Raw genomic sequence first — 22,125 nt, forward strand, 5'->3', positions numbered from 1 at the left:
TTCTGTTTCTGCGCTCCCAGATTCTCTCTTTCACCGTTTCTTAAATACCCGGAGATCCGTAACTCCGATTGAGCTGAAATTTTAACACGATTTTCTTCCAGATATTATCTTTCTTGCGGCGAAAGAAGGGCCCCAACCACCTTAGGGATTGGTCACAAGCCTGCCAGGCGCGGCCCCACCCCCATGCGGCGTCTAGGGGGCTTGTGACCCCATCGGGCATCGTTTCGCATTGCTTCTTCTTCCCAAAAATCATAAATATTCCAAAAACAAATCCGTGTAGGTTTTTTTATTGCGTTTGGACTTCATTTGGTATGGATAATCTGTGAAACAAAAAACATGCAACAAACTGGGAACTGGCACTGGGCACTGGATCAATATGTTAGTCCCAAAAATAGTATAAAAAGTTTGACAAAAGTATATGAAATTTGTAGAATATTGGCAGGAAACAATCAAAAATTATAGATACGACGGAGACGTATCAACACCCACAAGCTTAATTCCTGCTCGTCCTCGAGTAGGTAAATGATAAAAAAGATAATTTTTGATGTGTAATGCTACCTAGCATAATCATGATCATATAATCTAATCATGGCATGAATACTAAAACACGAGTGATTCGAAGCAATAGTCTATCATTTGACATAAAGACAATAATATTTCAAGCATACTAACAAAGCAATCATGTCTTCTCAAAATATCATGGCCAAATAAAGTTATCCCTACAAAATCATATAGTCTGGCTATGCTCCATCTTCCCCACACAACGTATTTAAATCTTGCACAACCCCGTTTTAGCCAAGCAATTGTTTCATACTTTAGTGTTCTCAAACTTTTTCAACTTTCACGCAATACATGAGCATGAGCCATGGACATAGCACTATAGGTGGAATAGAATATGGTGGTTGTAGAGAAGACAAAAAGGAGGAGATAGTCTCACATCAACTAGGCCTATCAACGGGCTATGGAGATGCCCATCAATAGATATCAATGTGAGTGAGTAGGGATTGCCATGCAACAGATGCACAAGAGCTATAAGTGTATGAAAGTTCAAAAGAAACTAGTGGGTGTGCATCCAACTCGCTTGCTCACGAAGACCTAGGACAATTTGAGGAAGCCCATCATTGGAATATACAAGCCAAGTTCTATAATGAAAATTTCCCACTAGTATATGAAAGTGACAACATAGGAGACTCTCTATCATGAAGATCATGGTGCTACACTGAAGCACAAGTGTGGTAAAGGATAGTAGCATTGTCCCTTCTCTCTTTTCTTTTTTTTAATTTCCCGTTCTTTTTTGGTGGGCTTCTTTGGCCTCTTTTTTTTATTTGGGCTTCATTGGCCTCTTTTATTACTTCCTCACATGGGACAATGCTCTAATAATGATGATCATCACACTTTTATTTACTTACAACTCGAAATTTAGAACAAAATATGACTCTATATGAATGCCTCCTGCGGTGTACCGGGATGTGCAATGATCTAGCGTAGCAATGACATCAAAAAACGGACAAGCCATAAAAACATCATGCCAACTATCTTACGATCATGCAAAGCAATATGACAATGATGGTGCGTATCATAATAAACAGAACGATGGAAGTTGCATGGCAATATATCTCGGAATGGCCATGGAATTGCCATAATAGCTAGGTATGGTGGCTGTTTTGAGGAAGGGTATATGGTGGGTGTAATGCACCGGCGAAAGTTGCGTGGTACTAGAGAGGCTAGCAATGGTGGAAGGGTGAGAGTGCGTATAATCCATGGACTCAACATTAGTCATAAAGAACTCACATACTTATTGCAAAAGTCTATTAGTCATCGAAACAAGGTACTACACGCATGCTCCTAGGGGAAGGGTTTGTAGGAGTTAACCATCGCGCGATCCCGACCTCCACACAAAGGATGACAATCAATAAATAAATCATGCTCCGACTTTGTCACATAACGGTTCACCATACGTGCATGCTACGGGAATCACAAACCTTAACACAAGTATTTCTACGAATACACAATTACTCACTAGCATGAATCTAATATCACATCTTCATGTCGCAAAACTATTGCAAGGAATCAAACATATTATATTCAGTGATCTACAAGTTTTATGTAGGATTTTATGACTAACCATGTGAATGACCAACTCCTGTTAACTCTCTAAATAGGTATAAGTGAAGCATGAGAGTTTAATTATTTGTACAAAAGATATGCCCCACTCTAACAAATATAAGTGAAGCAAAAGAGCATTCTACAAATGACGGTTTTCTATGTGTAGGGAAACATGCAATCCAAACTTCAAATGATATAAGTGAAGCACATGAAGCATTCTATAAAGCCATACTCAAAAGATATAAGTGAAGTGCAAAGAGCATTCTATAAATCAAACAAGGCCTATCTCATACCAGCAAGGTGCATAAAAGAAAAAGGAAAAATAAACACAAAGACGCTCCAAGCATTTGCACATATCATGTGACGAATAAAAATATAGCTCCGAGTAAAATTACCGATGGATTGTAGATGAAAGAGGGGATGCCTTCCGGGGCATCCTGAAGCTTAGATGCTTGAGTCTTCCTTGAATATTACCTTGGGGTGCCTCGGGAATCCCCAAGCTTAGGCTCTTGCCTCTTCTTATTCCTTCATCCATCGTATTCTCACCCAAAACTTGAAAACTTCAATCACACAAAACTCAACAAAACCTTCGTGAGATCCGTTAGTATAATAAAGTAAATCACCACTTTAAGTACTGTTGTGAACTCATTCCAAATTCATATTAGCATTATATCTACTGTAATCCAACTTCACCATGGTTCATACCCCCTGATACTACCCATAGATTCATCAAAATAAGAGAACAATGCATAGAAAACAGAATCTGTCAAAAACAGTACAGTCTGTAGTAATCTGAACTTATACCATACTTCTGATTCTCCAAAAATTCTGAACAATTATGAAAATTAGGGAAATTTGCATATCAATCAGCATAAAAAAGAATCAACTCAAAAGATCTTTATGGATAGGAATTAAAAATAATTTTGTGACCACAAAGTTTCTGTCTTTTTCAGCATGATCAAACAACTATCACCCAAACTAATCATAAAGGCTATACTTGGCACATTATTTTTATAATACAATGGAATTGTACAAGGGGATAATTATTTTTGCGAGAAACTTCCATGAAAAATTCTACATTGTTTCCATGAGCATGAACACAAGTGTTCAAGGTCGATCCTCACTTCCGCAATGCATCACCTTTCAATCGCTCCTCTGTTTCAAAAAGTTTTAAGTTCCCTTCTATTTTTTTGTTTTTAAACTATATAAAAGCACTCAACAGAAATAATTGACTCTCTAAAACTTCCGGGTTGTCTCCCAGACAACGCTTTCTTTAAAGCCATTAAGCTAGGCATAAAATGCTCAAGTAATGGATCCACCCGGATCCCAAGGTATATCAAAGCCAATTTTAATTAACAATGATTTGTAATTTATTAGTGAGCACAAGGTAACATATATCATGCAATGACAAAGTCTAACTCTCTTCCTATGCATTGGCATGTCATAAAAGAACAATTCATGCACATCAAGTAAAGGCCAATACATAGCATAAGCAGTTTCTTGCAATTTTATCGTATTGGAAACATAGAGAGGTGGAGATGTATTTCCTCTCTCATAACAATTGCAAGCAGGAGCAGCAAGCACATGCATATTATATTCATCAAAATCATCATGTGTAATAGTAGAAGGCAACCCATCTATGTAATCCCTAATAAGAGCAAACTTCTCCGATATAGTGTAGTTGGGAGAGTTCAAAAAGATAATAGGACTATCATAAGTGGGTGCGATAGCAAAAATTTCATGTTTAACATACGGAACTATAGCAAGTTCATCTTCATAAGCATCATTCATATTGGCATCATGGCCACAAGCATAGCAAGCATCAAGTTCATTAAAAAGGGTATTTCAAACGGATCCAAGGGATCATAGCAATCAACATAGCATTAATCCTTCAGTAAGAACAAAGGAGAATTAAACAATGTATGAGTTGAAGAGTTACTCTCATTAGAAGGTGGGCACAAGTAGCTAGTCCGCTCTTCCTCCTTTTGTTCTTCGCTCTCCTCGTCATCTTTTTCATCTAATGAGCTCACAGTTTCAACATTTTCTTCTTCCATAATTTCCTGCAAAATATTAGTCTCTTCTTGGGCAGCATAGAATTTCTCCATAAATCGATAAATATGGGCATTATATTCATAATTAGTATAACAATAATGTTGCATAACCAAATTTTCAGATCGGTAAGCATCATCATCATTATCAGCACACCCTTTAAACAAAGCTTCAATTTCATAAGCACCCATAAAAGCAACAAACTCTTCTATTTGCTCCACATCATAGTTATCATATATACCATTAGCATAATAAGCCAAGGTTTCATTAGCATTAAATTTACAAGAAAAGGGAAGGTGTTTAGCCTTCACCCAAGAGCAACAAGTAATATCATATCTCGAGCATAGCTCCCAAGCATACCATTTCAACATATGAATTTGATCCCATAATAGCTTCCATTTTGAGTCAAGCGATAATCCCTAAAGTATTCACGTTGATCCATCGTGTATACCATTATATAATTTAATGGGGTTTTCTCAGGATTATTAAAGAAGTGCATAGTATTTTCCACATAGCGAGCATCGAGGGTTTTAGGAGGTTCCCCATCTCCATGAGTAGCAAGTACACCTAATTTTTTTGGTATTTCATGTTCCATATCCATAACTAAATATAGAGGACAACTTAGAACAACAAATAAATCTACTTAGTGATAAAGCAAACAAGCACACACGACATTATTCACCCCACGCTATTGCTCCCCGGCAACGGCGCCAGAAAAAGGTCTTGATAACCCACAAGTATAGGGGATCAATTGTAGCCTTTCTCGATAAGTAAGAGTGTCGAACCCAAAGAGGAGCTAAAGGTAGGACAAATATTCCCTCAAGTTCTATCGACCACCGATACAACTCTACATACACTTTACGTTCGCTTTACCTAGAACAAGTATGAAACTAGAAGTACTTTGTAGGCGTGATAGGATAGGTTTGCAAGAAAAGAAAGAACACGTAAATAAAGACTAGGGGCTGCTAAGAAACAATTACGTTAGTTTAACGAGTGTGGAAAAGTGGTGGTAGGAGTTGTGGAATTGTCCCTAAGCAATTGACTACGTTACTAGACCGATAACAAGTTTTATGTGGGAGAGGCCACTGCTAGCATGTCATCCCTTACTTGGAATTCTATGCACTTATGATTGGAACTATTAGCAAGCATCTGCAACTACTAACATTCATTAAGGTAAAACCCAACCATAGCAATAAGATATATTGGTCCCCCTTCAATCCCATATGCATCAATTTCTATGCTAGGCTGAAGCTTCTGTCACCCTTTCCCTCCAATACATAGTCCTATCAACATACTACTAACCCTATGGTGTGCTCCATGCACGTGCTCATATGATGGGCACCAAAGGACAACAACATAACCACAAGCAAATTAAACCAATCATAGCAATTCATCAATCACCGATAGGACAACGAAAATCTACTCAGACATCATAGGATGGCAACACATCATTGGATAATAATATGAAGCATAAAGCACCATGTTCAAGTAGAGGGTACATCGGGTTGCGGGAGAGTGGACCACTGAATATAGATGGGGGAAGGTGATGGAGGTGTTGGTGAAGATGACAGAGGTGTTGGTGTAGATCGCCGTCACACGATGATGTCCCGGGCGGCGTTCCGGCGCCGCCGGGAGAGAGGGGGAGAGAGCCCCCTTCTTCTTCTTCTTCCTTGACCTCCTCCTTAGATGGGAGAAGGGTTTCCCCTCTGGTCGATGGTCTCCATGTCGGTGGAGGGGCGAGAGCCCCTCCGAGATTGGATCTCCCTCTCTCTGTGTCCTTCTGTTTCTGCGCTCCTAGATTCTCGCTTTCACCGTTTCTTAAATACCCGAAGATCCTTAACTCCGATTGAGCTGAAATTTTAACACGGTTTTCTTCCGGATATTATGTTTCTTGCGGCAAAATAAGGGCCCCAACCGCCTTAGGGATTGGTCACAAGCCTGCCAGGCGCGGCCCCACCCCCAGGCGGCGGCTAGGGGGCTTGTGACCCCATCGGGCATCGTTTCGCGTTGCTTCTTCTTCCCAAAAATCATAAATATTCCAAAAAAATTCCCCATAGGTTTTTTGTTGCGTTTGAACTTCGTTTGGTATGGATAATCTGCGAAACAAAAAACATGCAACAAACAGGAACTGGCACTGGGCACTGGATCAATATGTTAGTCCCAAAAATAGTATAAAAAGTTTGCCAAAAGTATATGAAAGTTGTAGAATATTGGCATGAAACAATCAAAAATTAGAGATACGCGGAGACGTATCAATGGGTTGTGGGAAAAGAGTAGACTCTCTCCAGAGCCAAAACTTTTTGAGTAGCCTTTTCCACGGTCAAGGACAACTGGTTGACTAGTTAAGTGTCGGTCTTCGGAGGAAGTTAACCAAATTGTGAGACCAATCATGAATTATGGTGGATGATCATAACTATTATTTTTACTGTGGACTAACCCCTATGATTTTGATTGTTAAATATCCTTGGGACGGTTCTACCTCTTGGATATTCAATATTTATTATTGTCCCATATAAGCCCTTTATATGGTGTCGCTTAGATGCCCAGCTGCGACATGATTATTATTAATATAAGCCATTTATATGGTGTCTTTCACACGCCTGACTGTGGCATGCATGTTATTATTTCTTATAAGCCCTTTAGGTGGTGTCGCTCAGACGCCCGACTGTGGCATGCTTGTTATTATTTCTTATAAGCCCTTTATGTGGTGTCGCTTAGATAACCGATTGTGGCATGCTTGTTATCATTTCATATAAGCCCTGTATGAGGTGTCGCTCAGACGCCCGACTGCGACATACCTTATATCGCATCTATTATTTCCACTCTTATTGATTTCTCATTAATTCCTCCGTATGATTAAATTACCGTTTATTAGTACTTGGGAAGTATATTATGGTTGATGAAATATTGTGGTATTATTGCAAGTGAATATTAACCCCCTCCAATTTATGCATATTTTTATGATGTTTGCGAGTACATTCAAAGTACTCACTCGCTTGTCCCTGTCTATTCTCTTAGCCAGATTGCGTGCTTGGAAAGTAGGAACCCGACGATAGCCCCGGAACCTAGGCACCAAAGACAGCAGCCGCGTGAGATAGAAATTATCGAGGTTAGCTGTTCGTGTGGGAAATGGAGTCGCTTAGACGCCCGACTGCGACATGTGTATTATTAATATAAGCCCTTTATGTGGTGTCGCTCAGACGCCCGACTGTGGCATGCTTGTTATTATTTCTTATAAGCCCTTTAGGTGGTGTCGCTCAGACGCGCGACTGTGGCATGCTTGTTATTATTACTTATAAGACCTTTATGTGGTGACGCTCAGACGCCTGACTGTGGCATGCTTGTTATTATTTTATATAAGCCCTGTATGAGGTGTCACTCAGACGCCTGACCGCGGCATACTCTATATCGAATGTTTTATTTTCACTCTTATTGATTGCTCATTAATTCCTTAGTATGATTAAATTACCGTTTATTGGTACTTGGGAAGTATATTATGATTGACGAAATATTGTGGTATTATTGCAAGTGCATATTAACCCCCTGCCAATTTATGCATGTTTTTATGATGTTTGCGAGTACATTCAAAGTACTCACTGGCTTGTCCCTGGCTATTTTCTTGACCAGATTGCGTGCTTGGAAAGGAGGAACCCGATGATAGCCCCGGAACCTAGGCACCGAAGAGAGTAGCCGCGTGAGATAGAAACTATCCAGGTGAGCTGTTCCTGTGGGAAATGGAGTCCCAAAGACGCTGGAGATCCCCGAACCGCTTCCGCCATCAACCACTAGAAACCTTTTGATGTACTCCACAAACCACCTTGGTCTTGTACCTCAAATTTGTAATTTGCTTGGACATTTGTATCAAGGATTTATGCACTTGCTAATAGTATTCTTGGGGCTGGTATGCACAAGGGCCATTTTGAAGGGAAATTAAAATCCCAGAAAAACCGGTCCTCACAAGCTTGGTAACAGAGCCAGGCTGACCATCGACTAATCCTATTGTTGCTGGGTCAATAAACCCTAGGTAACCACCCAGCCAAGCCTGTTCTATCCAGTACCTGTGAGCACAAGAGGTACTGTACGACCAGGTCACCCTCGACCAGATTGCAGCTCGTGGAGAGATGGCTCATCTTGACCCAAGGAGGAGAGAAGTGGAGCCCGACGCGAACAACAACGTAGTGCTATTTGGGAGACCGATTGAGCTCCTGAGGTCTGACCCAGCTGCCAAACTGAATCATGCGCCTATCTCCGTGGGGAGCTTCGCCGCATTTTGGTTGTTTCCTCCAACGGGACGATAGCCTCAGCACCCCGTACTGGACACCACCGCTACCCCAGCCTTGTAGCCCCACCTTCTTCCCCGAGAAACCATGACGTCGTGGTTCCAGCAAAGTCGACGTCTACAAGACCCGCACACCTAGATGTAAACGAATTAGACTAAACCATAACCCCACCTTAGTATTCCCTTGCATGTAATGTATGAGCTGGTATTATCATAAATAAACGGACAAGTTGTTTTTGTACCATTATTTTTATGGTACCGTTGATAGCCATGCGTGTGTGCACTTGGCCATATAAATTATAGTTGGACGTAACCACCGGAAGCCAATTCCCAACAGACTACCAAAGTAACATGTCACATTTCGTGGACTTTTATCTCTGGCCTTGACCGAACCACGTTAGAGCGAAGCCAACCATCGAGAACCACCCAATACAAAGCTTGTGCCTTAACCACACCCTATATAAGAGTCACCCATTGACTTTTTCCAGCATCCCTCACCTTGTGACTGCCTTTCTAGCCTTTTGCCATGCTACCCCAAGGGAGTTACCTCAGAACTCCAGATGCAACTCCGGGCAGTTTTGTTAAGATATTGCGGGATTTTACCCGCAGTACCATGGGTTCTCCCCTTCCACCCCAGTACGAGCTGTTCAAGTCGAGGATCACTTCCACTACCTCGAAATATTGGATAGTTGTGCACATTTTCCCAGTGGACCCTAACCAAGACCCCACAGAAGTCTGCTTCAGTGGGAAATCTATGCCTACCCTGAAAATGACCATAGAGGTTGCTGCCTACGAAGCTATTACTCGCCTTCGATTTGCAGTACAGTATGCAAGTGAAAGGGGGTACTGTTATTTTCCGAGCCGTGCAACGTCCAGAGAAGCAGTGTCTTTTCCAGGCACCCGTGAGAAGAGAGACCCCCTGTTGATCAGGCTTATGCAGTATATCATCGCTCGAGAGCGCTTAACCCACCAAGTGATGGATTTTCTCGAGACCCTCGCTGTCCAAAACCCTCAGATCGCAATTGGCGACCCCGTGAGGATAGACCCAGCACAACGCATTCTGCGAGTCCTCCAATCGCTCGCCCCTGAGGACGAAGGTGATATTCCACTACCGGAAATATTTTCTCATGACCATTAGATTTTTGCGTGTTCTCTGAACGCCTTATTTGTATCTGCTAGGCTAGTTTCTGATTGTGTGATGTGATGGTTGTGCCTTACTTTGTAAATTATCGCATGCATATGTTATATTCCAGTTGTGTGATTGCTGCGGTTTTCCTTGGATTTTTTTTTCTCATGACAATCCTTTTTGTGATAATATTTTCTTAATAAAACTACTGCAACAACACTTTTTCCAGCAAGGATTTTATTCGCATGCCAACCGGCTCATAATAACACTCGTTGTGTAATTGCACTACGGGCAGAACCACACACACCTAACACCTAGCTAATCGCCTCGATAGCGCCACAGTTTTTCCGAGGGGAATACATTGGGGGTGTTTTTATTGTTGCAGAGTGCTGCCAACACACTAGCAATCACCTATGAATTTTGCGCACGGCTAGTCATTATGTTCACTGCCACTGCGGAGAACCACCATCCGAGCAACAGTGTTGCGATGATCGTCTTGGATCATTGCACACAACAACACCGAGAGCCCGACCAATGCCGTCATTAGTCCAGCCATCGGGATTACCAGCCACCCCAGAAGCTTGTCCACCATTGGAGCCTTGCCTCGAGCTCTTGCAAACAAAGATGAATAAGAAGAAGGAAGCACGAGGAGTGAGGCCGGGTGTGAGGTAGAGGAGAGAATGACACAGTCATTTTATAGCCCGAGTTTAGTGTACAGTGGGCGAAGTCCACCAGCGCCACTCACCGCTCGATCACCGGTGTTCGGAGACGAATCCGCGAGCAGTGCCGAAAAGGTGCTGGCCCGTGACCCGAGTGCACGTTGCGCCGGCAGCTAAGCACGCCGTGCACTACCATGGTACGGCCCTAGATGCCTACGCACTAGACGCCACACGTGGTGAAAGCGTGTAGAGTGCACGAGAGAGAGAGAGAGAGAAAGGAAAGGAGAGAGCCGGAGGAAGAAGAAGAGACTGACAGTGGGCCTGGGTCCACCTGTCAGCCAGAGAGAGCACTGTGCACTCGGGTACGACAAGCACAATCCAGAAATTGAAGTTTTTTCCTTTTTCGAAAATTTTGTCGTAGCCATTCGTAGGAGCGTCTCGCTTGCCCAAACGTAGCAATTGTCTGTAGCACCAGTGCCACACCACAGTTGTACCAATTATCGTTTTTACCGTAACCTCGTAGAGTAGTTATTTTCATGCACATACTGCATTGTGGTACGAGTAAATATCTTTTTACGTCCCTAAAAAATCTCGAGGACGAGATTTTTATTAAGGGGGGTAGAATTTGTAACACCCCAAAAATTTAGCCATGATTTTATTTATTAAAATTTGGCCATGGCTATTTTAAATTTTTATTTTTGGATTTTCTGCTGTTTTCAGATTCCTTCTTTGCTTTATTTTATAAAGAACTCTCTTTCCTAAGTAGGAGTTTTAAAAAATAATATAAATTGACTTGAGTGTTTGACTGAAATATTTTCCCCTTCATTTCCAAACCGAGTGAAGGCCTTTTTATAAATATTTTATTTTAAGTTTCATTTATTCAGAATTGACTTCTTAATTCTTTATAGACCTGATTTGAACTACAATCATTTGGTAACTTCTTCTAAAAATTTCATAAAAAATTGTGGATGACCTATGATGCCTTTGGGTCAATTTTATGCAAAAACCTAGCCAAGTGTTTTGAAAAAATGAGCTCATTATCTTCTTTTCTATTCTGGTCCAATTTGGTGTTTTGTACTACAACCATTAGATATAATTCTTCAAAAATTCTACAAAAAATTAGGAGTTGTCAAGGAGTTCATAAAAATCACTTCTATGCAAAAACTCACTTTGGTGTTTTAAATTTTTTGAAACCACACCCTATTTTCTGTTCTGGATGAGTTTTGTAGTTTGCACTGCAACCCTACAGTTTTCCACCCCAAAGCTTGTGAAAATTTTACTGCCCATAGATACATTACCAAACCCTTAAGTCGAGGAGATCAACCACTTTTGGATTTATTAAGCCCCTATTTTGACATCCCTAAGATGATGCCCATGATTGTTTTTCTCAAATTATTGCACTAACAAGTTTCTGATTTTAAAAAACTAACTGTGCCATCTTTGTTAGCATCCAAGGAGCCCCCAACCTGCAAAGTTTGGTAGCCAGCAAGGCCATGTAGAGGCCCATGGCATTCTAACAAACACCTATTGTCCGTGTCCAATTTTGGCATGCTTTTTAATTTGTATTGTGAAGTTCCCCCAATGACCAAACCAGCTTGTCCAATAGCCCTACACCACCCTGAGAAGTTGATCTGGTAAGTTTCACTTGCAGCGAAGTGCTACCTCTTGAGCTAGCGTTGGTTTTCCCTTGAAGAGGAAAGGGTGATGCAGCGAAGTAGATAAGTATTTCCCTTAGTTTATTGAGAACCAAGGTATCAATCCAGTAGGAGGAACAACCAAGGCCCCAATAGTAGTACCTACACAAATAATCAAACTCTTGCACCCAACGCTATCAAGGGGTTGTCAATCCCTTCAGAGTTATTTGGAAGGATGAGTCTGATAGAGATAGATATAAAAGATTGCAGAAACAAAAGTAAATAAATTTCAGCAAAGTATTTTTGGTATTTTTGTTTTATAGATCAGAAAATATAATATGGAAAATAGACCCGGGGGCCATAGGTTTAACTAGAGACTTCTCTCATAAAGGAAAATAAGACGGTGGGTGAACAAATTAGTATCGAGCAATTGATATAAAAGCAAATAATTATGATGATATGTAAGGCAATGATTATGCATATAGGCATCACATCCGTATCAAGTAGACCAAAACCATTCTGCACCTACTACTATTACTCCACACATCGACCGACTCCTGCCTGCATCTAGAGTATTAAGTTCATGACGAACAAAGTAACTCATTAAGTAATATGACATGATATAGAGGGATAAACTCAAGCAATATGAGGAAAACCCCGTCTTTTTACACTTGATGACAATAATACAATACGTGCCTCCCTATCCCTACTTTCACTGGGTGAGGACACCGCGAGATTGAACCCAAAACTAAGCACTTCACCCATTGCAAGAATTACCAATCTAGTTGGCCAAACCAAACCAATAATTCAAAGAGACTTGCAAAGATATGAAATAATGCATATAAGGATTCAAAAGAGACTCAAATAATATTCATAGATAATCTGAACATAAACTCACAATTCATCGAATCTCGACAAACACACCACAAAAGAGTATTACATCAGATAGATCTCCATGAAGATCATGAAGAACATGGATCAAAGAGAGAGAAGAAGCGATCTGGCTACTAGCTATGGACCCGTAGGTCTGTGGTGAACTACTCACACATCACCGGAGGAGAAATGGAGTTGATGTAGATGCCCTCCGTGATCAATTCCCTCTCCGGCAGATTACCGGAAAAGGCTCCGAGATTGGATCTCTTGGGAACAGAGGCTCTCGGCAGCGTAAAAGTATGTTTATGGCTCTTTTTGGCGATACAGTAATATTTGGGAATTTATAGGCCAAAGAATAGGGTTAGGAGGACTACACAGGACCCACAAGCCAGGGGGCGCGGCCACCCCCAGGGCACGCCCTGCAGGCTTGTGGCCTCCCGGCAGGTGCCCTGCCCCCTACTCCAAGTTTCGTGGGGTGTCTTCTGGTCCAAGAAAAATCTTTCTGGATATTTTGTTCCATTTGAACTCCGTTTAATATTCCTTATCTGTAATATTCAAAAACATGGAAAATCATAAAGTGGCACTAGGCTCTAGATTAACTAGTTAGTCCCAAAAATAAGATAAAACAGGATATTAATTCATATAAAACATCCAAAACAAATAATATAATAAAATGGAACAATAAAAAATTATAGATATGTTGGAGACGTATCAAGCATCCCCAAGCTTAATTCCTGCCCGTCCTCGAGTAGGTAAATGATAAAAACAGATTTTTTAACGTGGAATGCTACCTAACATACTTATCCATGTAATATTCTCTAATGTGGCATGAATACTCAGATCCATAAGATTCAAAACAAAAGTCTAATATTGACACAAAACAATAATACTTCAAGCATACTAATATGGTAACTGCTTCCTTTCAAAATAACATGGTCTTAGAAATTTATCCCTACAAAATCATATGGTCTGGCTATGCTCTATCTTCACCACACAAAGTATCTAAATCATGCACAACCCCAATGAAAATCAAGCAATTGTTTCACACCTTTAATGTTCTCAAACCTTTTCAACTCTCACACAATACATGAGTGTGAGCCATGGATATAGCACTATAGGTGGAATAGAGTGTGGTGGAGGTTGCAAAAAGAAAGGAAGAAGATAGTCTCACATCAACTAGGCATATCAACGGGCTATGTAGATTCCCATCAATAGATATTAATGTGAGTGAGTAGGGATTGCCATGCAACAAATGCACCAGAGCTATAAGTGTATGAAAGCTCAAAAAGAAAACTAAGTGGTTGTGCAAAAGATGTAATACCACTAGTTATATGAAAGTGACAAAATAGGAGACTCTCTATGAAGAGCATTGTGCTACTTTGAAGCACAAGTGTGGAAAACAATAGTAGCATTGTCCCTTATCTCTTTATCTCATTTTTTCATTTATTTTTATTTTCCCCCTTATTTTGGATGGGCTTCTATGGCCTCTTTTATTTTTTATAGGCTTCACTAGCCTCTTTTTTTTGTAAAGTACGGAGACTCATCCCAACTTGTGAGGGAATCATAGCTTCCATAATTATTTTTATCACACGGGACAATGCTCTAATAATGCAAATCATCACACTTTTATTTACTTACAACTCAAAATATTACAACTCGATATCTAGAACAAAGTATGACTCTATAAGCAATATGGAAGTGATGGTGCGTGCCATAAAAACGAGGCGGTTGTGTTGCATGGCAATATATCTCGCAATGGCTATGAAAATTCCATAATAGGTAGATATGGTGGCTGCTTTGAGGAAAACATATGGTGGCTGTTTTGAGGAAGGTGGGTTTAATGTACTGGCGAAAGTTGCACGGTACTAGAGAGGCTAGCAAAGGTGGAAGGGTGAGAGTGCGTATAATCCATGAACTCAACATTAGTCATAAAGAACTGACATACTTATTCCAAAAGCCTATTAGTCATCAAAGAAAAGTATTAGATGCAGCTCCTAGGGGAAGGGTTGGTAGGAGTTAACCATCGCGCGACCCCGACCTCCACATAAAGGTTGACAATCATTAAACAAATCATGCTCCAACTTCATCACATAACGGTTCACCATACGTGCATGATACGGGAATCACAAGCTTTAACAAAAGTATTTCTTCTAACTCACAATTACTTACTAGCACGACTCTCATATTACCATCTTCATATCTCAAAACTATATGTAAGGAGTCAAACTTCTCATCATATTCAATGCACTTAATATGAAAGTTTTTATTATATCCCTCTTGGATGCCTATTATATTAGGACTAAATTCATAACCTAAACCAATTACCATGTTATTTAAAGAACTCTCAAAATAATATAAGTGAAGTACGAGAGTTTAATAATTTCTATAAAACGCAACACGACCATGCTCTAAAAGATATAAGTGAAGCACTAGAGCAACATTGCCTAGCTCAAAAGATATAAGTGAAGCACAAAGAGTATTCTAATAAATTCATGATTCAGCGTGTCTCTCTCTAAAAAGATGTGTGCAGCAAGGATGATTATGTCAAATTAAAAAGTAAAGACTCGTATCATACAAGACGCTCCAAGCAAAACACATATCATGTGGTGAATAAAAATATAGCCTCAAGTAAATTTACCGATGGATTGAAGACGAAAGAGGGATGCCTTCCGGGGCATCCCCAAGCTTAGGATATTTGGTATCCTTGAATATGGCTTTTGGTGCCTTGGGAATCCCCAAGCTTAGTCTCTTGCCACTCCTTATTTTGTAGTCCATCAAATCTTTACCCAAAACTTGAAAACTTCACAACACAAAAGTGAACAGAAAACTCATGAGATCTGTTAGTATAAGAAAAATAAATCACCACTTAGGTACTATTGTGAACTCATAATTTATTTATATTTATGTAATATTTACCGTATTAAAACTTGTCCATGGTTCATACCCCCTGATACAACCCATAGATTCATCAAAATAAGCAAACAACACAAAGAAAACATAATCTGTCAAAACAGAACAGTGTGTAGCAATCTGTTTACTTTGAATACTTATGTAACTCAAAAAATTCTGAACAATTAGTAAGATCTTGGAAATTTGTAAACCAATCTCGTGTAAAGAATTCAGATCAAAAGCATGTTCCAGTGAATTTATAAATATCCTGGACCGAGGGCTAAATTTTGTGTTTTTAGCAAAATCAACTTGCAAACACCATAGACCATCCCAAAGGTCTTACTTGGCTAAACTCTAATTAAAACAAGAAACACAATTATTACAAAGGTAATAATGTGTGCAGCACTCAAAAAAAGAAAGAAAAACAAAATCAAAACAATAAAATTGGGTTGCTTCCCAACAAGCGATATTGTTTAATGCCCCTAGCTAGGCATAATGCAATAGATCTAGGTATTGTCATCTTTGGTATGCAATCCATAGGTAGCTCTCATAATAGATTCATAAGGTAATCTTATTTTCTTTCTAGGAAAGTGATACATGGCTTTCCTTAATGGGAATTGGAATCTAATATTACCTTCCTTCATATCAATAATTGCACCAATTGTTCTAAGGAAAGGTCTACCAAGAATAATAGGACATGTAGGATTGCAATCTATATCAAGAACAATGAAATCTTCGGGCACATAATTCCTATTTGCAACAATAAGAACATAATTAATCCTCCACGCAGGTTTCTTAATTGTAGAATCTGCTAGGTGCAAATTTGAAGAGAATCATCAAATTCATGGAATCCTAGCACATCACATAAAGTTTTTGGAATCGTAGAAACGCTAGCACCCAAATCACACAAAGCATGTCACTCATAATCTTTAATTTTGATTTTAATAGTAGATTCCCACTCATCATAAAGATTTCTAGGTATAGAAACTTCCAACTCAAGTTTTTCTTCAAAAAATTTCATCGTGGCATCCACAATATGTTTAGTAAAAGCTTTATTTTGACTTTAAGCATGCGGAGAATTCAACATAGATTGTAACAAGAAAACACAATCAATCAAAGAGCAATTATCATAATTAAAGTCCTTGAAATCCGAAAGTGTGGGCTCATTCCTATTTGAAGTTTTGACCTCTTCCATCCCACTTTTATCAATCTTATCATTAAGATATAAAAACTCCGAATCACTCGGACACCTTTTAATTAAAGTTGACTCATCTCCAGTCCCATATTTTTCAAGATTTATATTAGAAAACAAAGATTCAATAGGTGTCACATCAATCACTTTAAGAACTTCATCGATGCTCAAGGATTATGGCTTTGAGGCCATTTTATTAACCAAGGTGGATTGTTTGTCAAAAATTTGGCCTACTAAATTTTTGAGGTGAGCGAACTGAGATTTAAAAACACAAAATTCCTTGGCCATATCATCAAGCTCTTTATTCATGTAATCAAGCATAAATCTTTGTTCTTTAAGATCCTTCCCAAAGAAATTATTATGGTAAAATTGGAGTGACATGAACCCCTTAGCATTATTTTCAATATCTTCCAACCTTTTAAGATACGGATCAAAACTTTTGGGTTGAGCCATGGAAACGAACAAACGAAAAAGACAAACGGAAAAAGGGAGAATAAAAAGGCAAATCTTTTTGGTATTTTCTGAAAATCTTTTTAGAAGTTGGGGAGAGGAAAACGAGAGGCAAATGGAAAATAACGTAAATGCAAGAGATGAGTTTGTGATGGGTACTTGGTAGGCGTGATCTTGCTATGTTTCCTCCTCGGCAACGGCGCTAGAAATCCTTCTTGCTACCTCTTGAGCATGCGTTGGTTTTCCCTTGAAGAGGAAAGGGTGATGCAGCAAAGTAGATAAGTATTTCCCTCCATTTGTTGAGAACCAATGTATCAATCCAGTAGGAGGAACAACCAAGGCCCTAACAGTAGTATCTACACAAATAATCAAACTCTTGCACCCAACACTATCAAGGGGTTGTCAATCCCTTCAGAGTTATTTGCAAGGATGAGATCTGATAGAGATGGATATAAAATATTGCGGAAACAAAAGGAAATAAATTGCAGCAAAGTATTTTTGGTTTATAGATCGAAAAATATAATACGGAAAATAGACCCAAGGGCCATAGGTTTCAGTAGAGGCTTCCCTCATAAAGGAAAATAATACGGTGGGTGAACAAATTACTGTCGAGCAATTGATAGAAAAGCAAATAATTGTGAAGATATCTAAGGCAATGATTATGCATATATTTATCACGTCCGTATCAAGTAGACCGAAACGATTCTGCATCTACTACTATTACTCCACACATCGACCGACTCCTGCGTGCATAAGTTCATGAAGAACAGAGTAACGCATTAAGTAAGATGACATGACGTAGAGGGATAAACTCAAGCAATATGATGAAAACCCCATCCTTTTATCCTTTATGGCAACAATACAATACGTGCCCCGCTACCCCTACTGTCGCTAGGTGAGGACACCGCAAGATTGAAGCCAAAACTAAGCACTTCTCCCATTGCAAGAATTACTAATCTAGTTGACCAAACAAAACCAATAATTTGAAGAGACTTGCAAAGATATGAAATCATGCATATAAGAATTCAGAAGAGACTCAAATAATATTCATAGGTAATATGAACATAAACTCACAATTCATCGGATCTCGACAAACACACCGCAAAAGAGTATTACATCGGACAGATCTCCATGAAGATCATGAAGAACATGGTATTGAAGATCAAAGAGAGAGAAGAAGCCATCTGGCAACTAGCTATGGACCCGTAGGTCTGTGGTGAACTACTCACACATCATCGGAGGGGCAACGGAGTTGATGTAGATGCCCTCCGTGATGAATACCCTCTCCGTCAGATTATCGGAAAAGGCTCCCAGATTGGATCTCTCGGGAACAGAGGCTCCCGATGGCGTAAAAGTATTTTCATGGCTCTTTTTGGCGATACGGGATATTTGGGAATTTATAGGCCAAATAATTGGGTTATGAGGAAGGTAGGGGACCCGCAAGCCAGGGAGACGCGTCCACCCCCAGGGCGCGCCCTGCAGGCTTGTGGCCTCCCGGCAGGTGCCCTGCCCCTACTACAAGTCTCGTGGGTGTCTTCTGGTCCAAGAAAAATCTTTCGAGGGATTTTGTTCCGTTTGGACTCCGTTTAATATTCCTTATATGCAATATTCAAAAGCGTTGAAAAAACAAAAACTGGCACTAGGCTCTAGATTAATAGGTTAGTCCCTAAAATAATATAAAACAACATATTAATGCATATAAAACATCCAAAACAAATAATATAATAGCATGAAACAATGAAAAATTATTGATACGTTGGAGACGTATCACGAAGCCCTCTAGATCACCCTGGCATTCTGTCGAGCAGGTGCCATGCGTGCCGAGAGCGCGAGCACAACGGGTTTTGCACGTGCCGCATAGGAGCCTCCCTGCCTACCTGCTTTGCCTCAGTGATGCCCCGCAGTAGCAGCCTGCAACTCCTCTGCTAGCACTGCTTCCCCCCTCCTGGTGCACGCGTGAACCACTGCAACCGTGCTGGACGCCGATACCAGCACCGCCCGAGCCACAACGACTCGCCAGCTCATCCCCTGCGGCCAAAACCCTCGCGTCCGCTAGCCAAACTGTCAGCCAGGACCATCCCCTCTTCGCCCCTGCACCGGCACGTCCCCCTGAAGCCACATAGTCGGTCGACCGACGATCTTATCGTCACCATCGTAGGGACCGACACTCCACGGCTATATATAGGGCCCCCGAAGATGCATCGTAGCCCACGAGCCAACATGAAGCCATAGTGATCCTCCCCTGGCTGCAATTCATGTAGTAGTCTCTGTCTTCCTCGTCTCCGGCAAGCTTCGGCCGCCCCACCCCCGACCTAAATTCGCGGCCAGTCATGCCTCTCCAACACCGTTTTCCCCTAGAATGGAACCGCATAGACCCGACGAAACTTTCCTCCTCTCTGCGTACCTCAAGATGGACCATGGGCGGAGCCCCTTGCTGGCCCGCACCGTCGTCTGCCGGCTTCGTAGTCGCCAGAGCTTATAAGCTCTCCGGAGATCATGCCGCCCCTCCCCCGAGTCGCCTTGAGACCCTGAGCATGCCGATGCCCTCGGTTTCCCGATTGGTGGCCCCAGTCGCCGGTGGGCATCGCCGGAGGCCACAATCCCCCTCGGCCGGAGGAGAAAGACGACACGTTTGACCGAAGTCAAACATGCCCGTGGGCCCCCCTCATCAGCGACACGACCGAGCCGCCGTCCACTTAAGTGGATACGCATTCGAGAAGAGTATGTTTTCCTACTCGCGTAAGCGTATTCATTTCTGAACCGTTTTCTTTTTCTCATTTGTTTAAAAAAATAGATTCTTGACCAAACTTTGACTGACCCTACTTTCTAAAATAAGACTCCAAATGAGTTGATTTTTTTTCACCTCTTTTAAATTTTGTCTAGTTTATTTTAGTATTGAATTAAAAAAATTTCCAAACAACTTTTGAGTGCTGTTTGTATTAAATGTTGATTTGAGCATTTTTCTTAAATATGAATTTGAAGAAAGATCAAACTTTCAAAAGTTTTGATGTGCACCTCACCTATCTACATATTGCAGGTAAGCATTCCGAACCTTGATATATTTTGGTTGTGTGTGGGTTGCTTGATGAATAAAACACTATGGTTATGTTAAATGAGGGATGACATTTCATGTGATGATCATGCATATGACTTTATGATTGAACGTACAATTATTGCATGTTGAGATGCTTGAGACAATATTCACATCCTTCTGCCACATATGCTTACCGGATGAGATCCGAAGAGAATCGGTGTCTCGGGGAGATACGACTTGGGACTGACATCTCGTGGGACGAGGATGGTTAGTCAGGCATGATGGGGCATGATAGGTAGTGACTCTGTCTGCGAGATAAAACATTTTTATTGTGCTACTCATGCAGGGAATAACCTAAACCTCCCGAGTCGACCGTAGATCGAGCCTTGTCAGTGTTTCACCTTAACCCATTTGTGGTGCCATAGGTCTTCCTGAAAGGGAACATGGTTTAGTAGGTTATAAATCTAATACTAGGTACACAACAAGTAGAAGGGCCGGGATGAAGGTATCCGGGGCACTGGACTAAATCCAGCCATCCGGTCAGGGGGCATGGGTGTTTCCGTTCTGGGACCAAGAGGGGAAGAGCTCTCCCCCTTGTAGCGCGCGGTATAAATTTGATCCCATGCTAGTCGAGATTGGAGCCTCGCCATCTTATGGTTTTTCCCTGACAGCGTAGCCCGGGTGAGGCCGGTCTTTGCGGGAAAAAATGGGTGTGTACTGGTTCTGTGTGTTTACTTCTGAGATACCATATGCGGGATTAGTCCGATTGACTACTGAAACCCGTGGGCTGTGGGAAAAGAGTACACCCTCTCCAGAGTCAAAACTATTCGAGTAGCCGTGTCCACCGTCAAGGACGACTGGTTGGCTAGTCAAGTGTCGGTCCGAGTGTCGGTCTTCGGAGGAAGTTAACGAAATCTTGAGACTAATCATGAAATATGGTGGATGAACATAACTATTATTTTTACTGTGGACTAACCCCTATAATTTTGATTGTTGAATATCCCTGGGACGGTTCTACTTCCTAGATATTCAGTATTTATTATTGTATCATATAAGCCCTTTATGTGGTGTCGCTTAGACGCCCGACTGCGGCATGTTTATTATTAATATAAGCCCTTTATGTGGTGTCGCTGAGACGCCCGACTGTGGCATGCTTGTTATTATTTCTTATAAGCCCTTTAGGTGGTGTCGCTCAGACGCCGGACTGTGGCATGCTTGTTATTATTTCTTATAATCCCTTTATGTGGTGTCGCTCAGACGCCTGACTGCGGCATACCTTATATCGAATCTGTTATTTTCACTCTTATTGATTGCTCATTAATTCCTTAGTATGATTAAATTACCGTTTATTGGTACTTGGGAAGTATATTATGGTTGACGAAATATTGTGGTATTATTGCAAGTGCATATTAACCCCGTGCCAATTTATGCATGTTTTTATGATGTTTGCGAGTACATTCAAAGTACTCTCTGGCTTGTCCCTGGCTATTGTCTTCGCTAGATTGCGTGGTTGGAAAGGAGGAACCCGACGATAGCCCCGGAACCTCGGCACCGAAGACAGCAACTGCGTGAGATAGAAATTATCCAGGTGAGCTGTTCCTGTGGGAAATGGAGTCCCATAGACGCTAGAGATCCCCGAACCGCTTCCGCCAGCAACCACTAAAAACCTTTTGATGTACTCCATAGACCACCTTGGTCTTGTACCTCAAATTTGTAATTTGCTTGGACATTTTTATCAAGAATTTGTGCACCAGCTTAGCATTCCTCGGGCTGGTATGCACAAGGCCATTTTGAAGGGAAATTAAAATCCTAGAAAAACCGGTCCTGACAAAAT

Source organism: Hordeum vulgare, chromosome 5H, assembly GCF_904849725.1.
Source record: "Hordeum vulgare subsp. vulgare chromosome 5H, MorexV3_pseudomolecules_assembly, whole genome shotgun sequence".
In the NCBI taxonomy this organism is placed as follows: Eukaryota; Viridiplantae; Streptophyta; class Magnoliopsida; order Poales; family Poaceae; genus Hordeum; species Hordeum vulgare.